This window comes from Panthera onca, chromosome D1 (assembly GCF_046562875.1).
Source record: "Panthera onca isolate mPanOnc1 chromosome D1, mPanOnc1 haplotype 2, whole genome shotgun sequence".
Classification (NCBI taxonomy): domain Eukaryota; kingdom Metazoa; phylum Chordata; class Mammalia; order Carnivora; family Felidae; genus Panthera; species Panthera onca.
Genome location: NC_138348.1, coordinates 12417277 through 12426126, shown reverse-complemented (window position 1 = coordinate 12426126; position 8850 = coordinate 12417277).

The following is an 8850-nucleotide window of genomic DNA, read 5'->3' as shown; positions in this document are numbered from 1 at the left end:
CCCCTGGGCCTGGCCTCCTCAGGGAGGCTCTAGGCATGTCAGCTGAGTCTTCAGGGGACCCTGGAAAGAAGGTGAGTGAGTGTGGCTGAGCTCCTGGCCTTTGTCCTACATGCCTGTTCTTCCAGAGTTGGGCAGCGTTCTGTGACCCCTTGCCTCACTTGTCCTCACAGCTACTAACCCTCCTTACTTGCTGGCTGAGGTCCTGCAGAGACAGCCCTGCCGCCCGTGAGCAGGCAGCGTGCCCTGCCCACCTGCACCTCCTCCCTTCTGGGGACCCTTTTAAGGGGACTTGTGTTCATGAAGTCGTCGACCTCCCTGCCCAGGGGCCCCTGGGCCTGCTCACACCCCATAATCTTCAAGCCAGAATCACCGCCGTGATGCACAGGGGAGGCTGAGGCCTCCAGGGAGCCAGGCTGCAAAACACACCATTGAAGCAGCCTGCCATCCGCGGCCACAGGCCTGAGGGTCCCTGGGCTGGGTACAGTTGACATCATGCTCACGGAGGGACACAGCCAGGGAGGGCCGGCCTTAGGGTTCAGCTTCCCTCAGTTTGTGGCCTGAATACTACCCCAGCTCTGCTGTCAACGCTCTGAGAGCTCTCGGGCAATTCACTTCCTGTCTCTGGGACCTCGGTTTTCTCTTCCGTGACAGGGAAACATTGGCGTCAGCAGGTGGTCCTCAGGCTCTGTTTCAACAGCAAAGTCTGTAACACACCAGGAAGAAGCTCAGTGCATGACGTCGGGGGGCGGGGACGGGTGGAGATGCCCTCTGGGCTGCAGGGTCAGTGGCCTCCAGTTTTGCCTGCTGGGCCCCTGCACCTCTCCCTGCTTTCTTGGCGCCCGGAGGCCACCTGCAAGGACCACAGTTTGAGGCCTTGGGAAGAATTGTCTCTGAGGCTCTTTACAGGTCTGAGTCTACTTTCCAAGTGGGCATCATGGGGCGAGCATGGGGACAGTCACAACGCTCGGCCTGGGAGGCACTGGGGCTGAGGAGAGGCCGGGGGAGTCCAGCCTCAGGCTCAAAGGGGGGCTTTGGGGCCATGCCCTCTGCACCGGGGACTAGCAACACCGAATGACAGGAACCATTCATAAACTGACAACTGGCTCCGCGAGCCCAGCTGGCAGGCATTTGATGTCCGTGGGCCTCGCTTTCCTCCCCTTAAGGTGGGAGCCATGGTGTGCCTTCCTGGCTCACTCGGCCGCTGAGAAGCTCAAGTGTGATCCTTAGGCGTCTGAAAGAGGCCTGGAAATTGTCAATGCTTTGAGAAGGAAGGCACGGCTCTGCCAGGATGGGAAAGAGCGATGGCAGCATGGACGACGTGTCACTGGCAGGTCTCAGGGGTGCTGGTGGGGGTCCGGCTGGGGCGAGCCGGTTGGCCTGAAGGGGGCGCCAGGGAGTAGGAAGCCTTCTGGGCTCGAGATCAGGGTCCGAGAATATAAACCAGGCAGGCCCCCTGCTTCTTAAAGTTTTATTGAAACACACCTGCCATCTTTCGTGTCAGTATTGCCTAGGGCTGCTTCCTCACTAGGACGCAGCTTTTGAGCAGCTGCCATAGAGACCGGTCAGCCCACGATATCTAGAATATTTACTATCTGGTCTTTAAGGAAAAGTTTGTTGGATGCTGCTTTCAAGCTAGCTTTTCTTTTCTTTTCTTTTCTTTTATCAAAAAAAAATTTTTAAATCTTTATTTATTCGAGAGAGAGAGAGAGAGAGAGCGAGCACGCATGCACGCGCATGAGTGGGGGAGGGCCAGAGCGAGAGAAGGGACACAGAATCTGAAGCAGGCTCCAGGCTCTGAGCTGTCAACACGGAGACAAACAAGGGGCTCGAACTCACAAGCCATGGGATCATGACCTGAGCTGAGGTCGAGGCTTAACCGACTGAGCCACCCAGTCGCCCCTACTTTATTTTATTTGTAAAAAAAAGCTTTTAATTTTTAGAGAGAGAGAGCACACGAACAGGGAAAGGCAGGGTGGGGGGAGGGGACAGAGGATCTGAAGCAGGCTCTGCACTGACAGCAAAGCCCCCAATGTGGGGCTTGAACTCATGAACCGTGAGATCTTGACCTGAGCTGAAGTCAGATGCTTAACCAACTGAGCCACCCAGGAGCCCCACACTAGCTTTTCCTTTATAAGAAATATAAGAAATCAGTGACATTTGTGAGTTTCCTATTGGTGAGTAACAAATTACCGCAAAACTAGCATCTTAAAATGACACACATTTAGCATCTGGTAATTTCCAAGAGGCAGGAGGCAGACAGTGTGTTATCTGCCTCCTCTGGGCGGGGGCGTCTCCCGTGACTGGAATCAAGGCACTGGGTGGGGCATCCATTTCATGAGGATGGCATCTTGAGGGGCAAAGTCCTCTTCCAGGCCCCATCTGGTTGTGGGTGGGATTCATTGTGTGCAAGTTTTGGCCGCGGGCCCATTTTTCCTTGTTAGCTATTGGCCAGGGCTGGTCTTGAGCCAACTCTCAGGTCTCCACTGTGTGGCCTTGCCTCTCAAAACATGCCAGCTTCCTTCATCAAGGTCAGCAAGAGAACATCTCTGTTGCTTTACATGGGGCCCAACTAGGGGCCTGAACTCATGACCCTGAGATCAAGACCTGAGCTGAGATCAAGAGTCAGACTCTTACTTGACTGAGCCACCCAGGCGCCTGAAAAATACAGCTTCTATTTGATGGGAAAACCATTGTAACTTGTTTGGATGTGTAATAGATTATATGTATTATGACTGATTCCAAATATATTTCTTGTTCCAGAAGTTCCATAATTCAGTAAGAGTATTGCTTTTATTGTGATGCTGTGCTACACTAAAATTTGTATTTTCATTATATCCCCAAACAGAACTGTTTCTGCCAGTTTGATATTTTCTGCTGAATTTACAACAGTGTTCACAACAATGTTAGATATTTCATCTCTGACGGAATGAACTTTCAACAGCTTTATTCTGATAGGTTGGATGGGAAAATTTATTAGAAATAACAGATGATCTCCCATCTGACGCATTTAATGCCACCGATATGAAACTGTCATCATTTTACTGTGGGTAAAATTGTTCTTTTCTTTTGATGCCAATACGTTACCAAGTGCTGCTTTGATTTTTTGGGTGTACGTGTATGCACACACACAAAAAATGGGAATGAGATAAATGAGCGAAGTGACCTTTGATGGGAACGGAAAGTCTTGCTTCCGAGAGTGCAGTGTAGACACACCCATGATTTTCAGTCATTTCCGTCTGGCACAGTCTCTGAAAACACGTGTTGATTGATGGGTCTTCAGCAGATTTGTGTCTTCCACTTTTCAAGTCCTTGGAGGCATCACCATGACTCCCACAGTGGGGGATAAATGCTGACAAACATCTCGTGCAAAATACATGCTCATCATCAACTTTCTTGAGCAACACACGCTTCTGTTTTTGTTTTGTTTTTTTGTTTTGTTTTGTTTTGTTTTGTTTTTTCCTTTATTGCTATGGCAAGTGCTTATTGCAAAATATAAAAGTGATACCAAACAATAAAATACATTGCTGTGGCCTTCTACCCTGCAAACATGGACCAAACCACAGAAATGAAAGCTTTCAGATTTGTGTATGCTCCACTGCATGGTCTCTTAGTCCCCGTTTTCTGCATGCTGTGCATTTATGCTTAAGTGCCTACCCATGGAAAACCTGTTGGCTTCACGCGCTCTGGCATGGGCCACGTACAGCTGACTGGCACACCATCGGGTGCCAGGGGGGTGCAGTGTTCAAGGTCTCCCTCACCACCACCCTAAACCAGAGAAATGACCCAACCTAGATCCTTGTGCCTGAGTGATTTTTTTTTTTTTTCTAAAGCACTGGGCACCTTGTGTGATGTCGGTGGACAAGAGACTTCAGTCTAGAAAGAATCAGGGAAAGACAGATGAGAAATGGCTGATTTTTCTTTCAGATTTAAACACGCGTCAAGGCGACAACTCCGTTCACTGTATGCGTGTTCCACACACTACTAGGTCCTAGCATGGCAGACGCAAGAAGTATAGGATGGAAGTCTACTGAACTATTATCTAAAAATGTGCGAATTCTGAGACAAATGCTACATTGACTAGGATGCCAGGACAGCAGATGCAATAAAGGCTCCCCTGGGAGAAATTTGAAGTTGTGAAAGTGCTTTTCCTTCCTTCCTTCCTTCCTTCCTTCCTTCCTTCCTTCCTTCCTTCTTTCCTTCCTTCCTTCCTTCTTCCCTCCCTCCTTCCCCCCTCCCTCCCTCCTTCCTTCGTTCCTTCCTTCCTTCCTTCGTTCCTTCCTTCGTTCCTTCCTTCCTTCCTTTCTTCCTTCCTTCCTTCTTCCCTCCCCCCCTCCCTCCTTCCTTTCTTCCTGCTTTCCTTCCTTCCTTCCTTTATTCCTTCATTCCGTCCTTCTTCCTTCCTTCCTTCCTTCCTTCCTTCCTTCCTTCCTTCCTTCCCTTTCTGGGGCTCTCTCTCCTGTTTTGTAAAGTTTATTTATTTTGAGAGAGCGCATGTGCTCACATGAGCAGGGGAGAGGCAGAGAGAGGAAAAGAGAGAGGGAATCCCAAGCAGGCTCCATGCTGGCAGGCCAGAGCCTGATGTGGGACTTGAATTCACAAGCCGTGAGATCATGACCTGAGCCAAAACCAAGAGTCGGATGCATAGCCGACTGAGCCTGTAGGTGCCCCTTAATTTATTATAATCTAGTTTAAGTTAATTTTATACTGTTTTGCTTTCAATGTAAAAAGCTTATAATAGTGTATTTCCATTTATTCCCTTCCTTTGATCTTTGTGTTATTGCTGTCATCTATTTTGTTTTCCTCTGTGTTATGAACTGTAACATACATTATGATTTTAAGCAGTCAATAGCTTCTTGAAATTTTTGAAAAAGTGGTCCTTTATGTTCACATATATTCACCCTTTATGGTGTTCTTTTTTCCTTCCTATGAACTCAGCCATTCATTTGGCACTATTTGTTTCACATTTTTATCTTAATATTCCGATTTGTTATTTCTTTATGTTCATATTTATATTTTACATCATGTTTATGCAGCTCGGGCCTGCTGCTAATGCTTCTTATCAGCTTTATTAATTTATCTGAAAATGCCTATTTCGTTGAATAGTTGTTTGCTGTTGAATGCTATTTTCACTAGGTATAGAATTCTGGGTTATTATTTATTTTATTGTATTTTTTTTAGCCTTTGAAAGATGTCATCCATTCAAACATTTCTCTTGTCACTTTTCTCTGTGCCTTTTTGTGTTACTCCAATTACATGTATGCTGGACCATTTGCCATTTTCCAAGATGTCTCATTCGGCTTTTGTGTTTTAAATATTCTTTCCTCTCTCTGCTTCAGTTTGGACCATTTCTGTTGACTTGTATTGGTGTTTATTGATTCTCTATTTTGCTGTATCCAATCTGCTCCATTTCAGATACTGTGTTATTTAGTTCTAGAATTTGTATTCTGTTAGATTTTTTTTTTTTGTTCCTCTGCCTTAATTCCCCATATGTTCATGCTTAAATCTGTTTCTTCTAAATTCTTTAACATATTTACGGCAGTTATTATAAAGGCCTTTAATTCCAACATCTGGATCATTATGCATCTGTGTGAATTTTTCTTTCAGCTTCGAGCCACAGTCACTGCCTCTTTCATATCTAGTACCTTTTTTTATTGTGTGTTGGGCTTTGCTGATGGCCTGTTGTAGATATTCTGTAAGGCAAATGACAAAAAGTACCATAATTATGTGCTGCTCTTTTCTGCTGGTTCCAAAAAGGTCTTGCTATGAGGGCCCTTACCAGTGAATTTAGCTCAACTTACAGCTAAGTTCTTGAATCTTTCATTTAGAAACTTAACGTATTTGCTGTTATAACTTTATAGAGCCTTTTAAATGATTTCATGTGTAAGAATTCTCTTGGTTTCAACTTGCAGTTGACCTATCTTGGCATATTTGTATCTAACCTTAAGAAAACTCTGCTAATAGATCTGGAGAGAATGAGGGTTGGTAGCACTGGGGCAGGAAGAGAATCAGCTTTGCCTTGCAGGGTAGCAGGTAGCAGTAAGGCTGTGACTAGGTCTTCATGCAATGCAGGAAGCTCCCTTAAACAGAGAAGGAGATGATGCCTGAGCCAGCAAGGGAGGCTCAGTGGGGGTGAGGCTGGAGGGACTCAGAGTCACCCAGAGTTTCCCTTGCACTGCCATTCCAGTGGGCTGCTAGGTTTTTCCAGTATCTCTCTTTCTCATTCTTTTTCAATAAGCGCCACAGCTTTAAGCCTAGGTGGATACGAAACTCGGTTCTGGACAAGGGGCAGTAATTTAACTGGCAGAATAATTTGGCATCCCACAGCTTAAATATTAGGCTACTTTTCCCATTAGCAGCCCTAATACTGAAAGTGTAAACTATTTTTAAAAGAATAATAATTTATAGTCCCTAATTTTTGTTCTGTGTTTTGATCAAGACTTTAGGAAATGTCATGCCAGTCAATTTCCTTAAACTATCCAGTGCCTTTAGAAGCAACCACCCACCACAGAGTCTTGAATTACTCATGCCTTACCTATCACACATTATGTGACAGAGACCTCATAGTTCTCAAAGCTTTGCCTTTACTAGACATTACATTACAGGATCAAAATCTGCTATTGTTTCACTGTTCTGAGCTATGGGAGAAGGGAGTATTAGTCTGCACCCTGTATCGTAATACTGGATAGATTCTCTCTGTTTCAGTCTGACTCAGGCAAGATAGCCAATTCTGTGATGATTAGTTTTATGTGTCGTCTTGACTGGGCCATGGGGTACCCAGATGATTTAGTTAAATGCTATTCTGGGTGTGTCTGTGAGAGTGTTTTTGGATGAGATAACATTTGAATTGGCAGATGAATAAGGCAGATTTTCCTCCTCAATATGGGTAGGTCTCATCCAATTTGTTGAAGACCTGAATAGAACAAAAGGCTCAACAAGGAAGAATTCCCTTTCCCTGCCTGACCATCACTGAGTTGAGGCATAGGTTTCTTCCTGTCTTTGAACTTGGACTCAGACTGGAATTTATACCATCAGCTTTTCTGGGTCTCCAGCTTGCTGACTGCAGATGGTGAGACTTTTCAGCCTCCATAATTACCTGACCCAATTCCATATATATATATATATATATATATATATATATATACACACACATATATATCTATATCTATATCTATCTATATCTATATCTATCTATGGTATAGTTTTTTGGCCATAGACTCAATGTAGCTAGGAATATGACTTGATTCCTCCAATTTTTCCAATGGTTTCTTGCCTATAACAATCTTGCTGCTGATTTCTGTATCAATAAGATTTCTTAGTGGTAAGCAACAGACATAGACTGATTTAATTAGAAAAGGAATTTATTTAAATGATAATGGGTAGCTCAGAGAATTAGCAGGAAGGCTGGAGAAGTAAAGTCATTTCAAACCAAGAAGAGATGACTACGCACTGTAAGACCACAAAGGTGTTGCCCCAACCACAACACCGACACAGGATGTTGGATACTTACTCTGGCACACTGGTCTCTGAGGCCCGCCTAAACCAGATGGGGGTTCTTTTTGGGTTAGAACTGTTAGAATTTGCTGATGGGTTGGATGTGAGAGAATGAGAGGAATAAGAAAATGAGGATGATGATTATAATTATTTTGTCTGGACAACTGGGTTCTCCAGGTGGTACCAGAGAAGATTTGCGAGGAGTAAGTGTTGGGGGTGGGGGATCAAGACTCCTATTTTGGGTATGTTGTGCTTGAAAAATGTATGGGTCAGTGGGATTAGGGCTCTCTTTCCCTCTCTCATCTTTCCTCTTTCTCTGTCCTCTACCCCTCTAGTTCATGTGGCTGGAGTCATGGCCTTCTACAAAACACAAGTTACATATCTTTTTGTTATATATATATTATATATATAATATATAATATATATATTATATATATAATATATAATATATATATTATTATAATATTATATATATTATATGTATATATAATATATATATTGGCATCAGTTAGTAGTGTTAATATTTTATATTTTTATATATAAAAGGAGTATTTTAGACTCCTTCTCATTTCACTAATAATATTCCCAAAGTACTCTGATGAATTGAGCTTGGGTGAAAAGCCCATGGGGATCCTAATGGCACTTGGCCAGGTGGCAAGTGAAAGAGTGGACCTGTTTCCCTAAATATGGGAGAGGTGGTTTGTAGAAAATGATCTGAACAATCAAGAAATAATCTGATTACTTATGATTTTGTGGAATGCTGATAATCGCAGCCACAGGGGAGGCAGAGTCAATATTGCTTCGCATAGATTCCATTTGTACTTTTACCTTTAACGGCTCCCTTCTGGCGAGGTGGGACTGTGTGACTCCTTCTAACCAGTGGGCTGTGGGAGAAAAGGTCCATTATGATTCTGTAGTAGTCTTTTATCCCCTGCATAGTTTGCATTTTTGACAGTATAGCTATAAAATGAAGGGGCCTCTTTAAGCCAGAATCTCTGAGTGACTACATACAGCAGAACGCCCCAATTTGCATGGGCAAAGTATTATGAACAGTTTCAGATTTGATTGTTGCCACAGCAAACTCAGCCTCTTCTGACTAAACCAAACCTCCACATTGATTTTCATCCTCTTCTTTAAACATCCTTTCAACAATTCTTTCAAACAGGAAGTATTGATCTTTTTTTTTTTTTTTTTTGATTAGAGGAAACTGATGTTCCAAGAGGGTAAGACATTACCTGACAAGGTAATTCCATTTAAGACCGTTTGCTGTAGGTCTACTGTTGCTGACTTTGCAGCCTCTGGGAGTGAGTTTTTTGAGAGCAGAGACTGTCATGAGTCAGGTGCTGTGTTTAGGAGGAG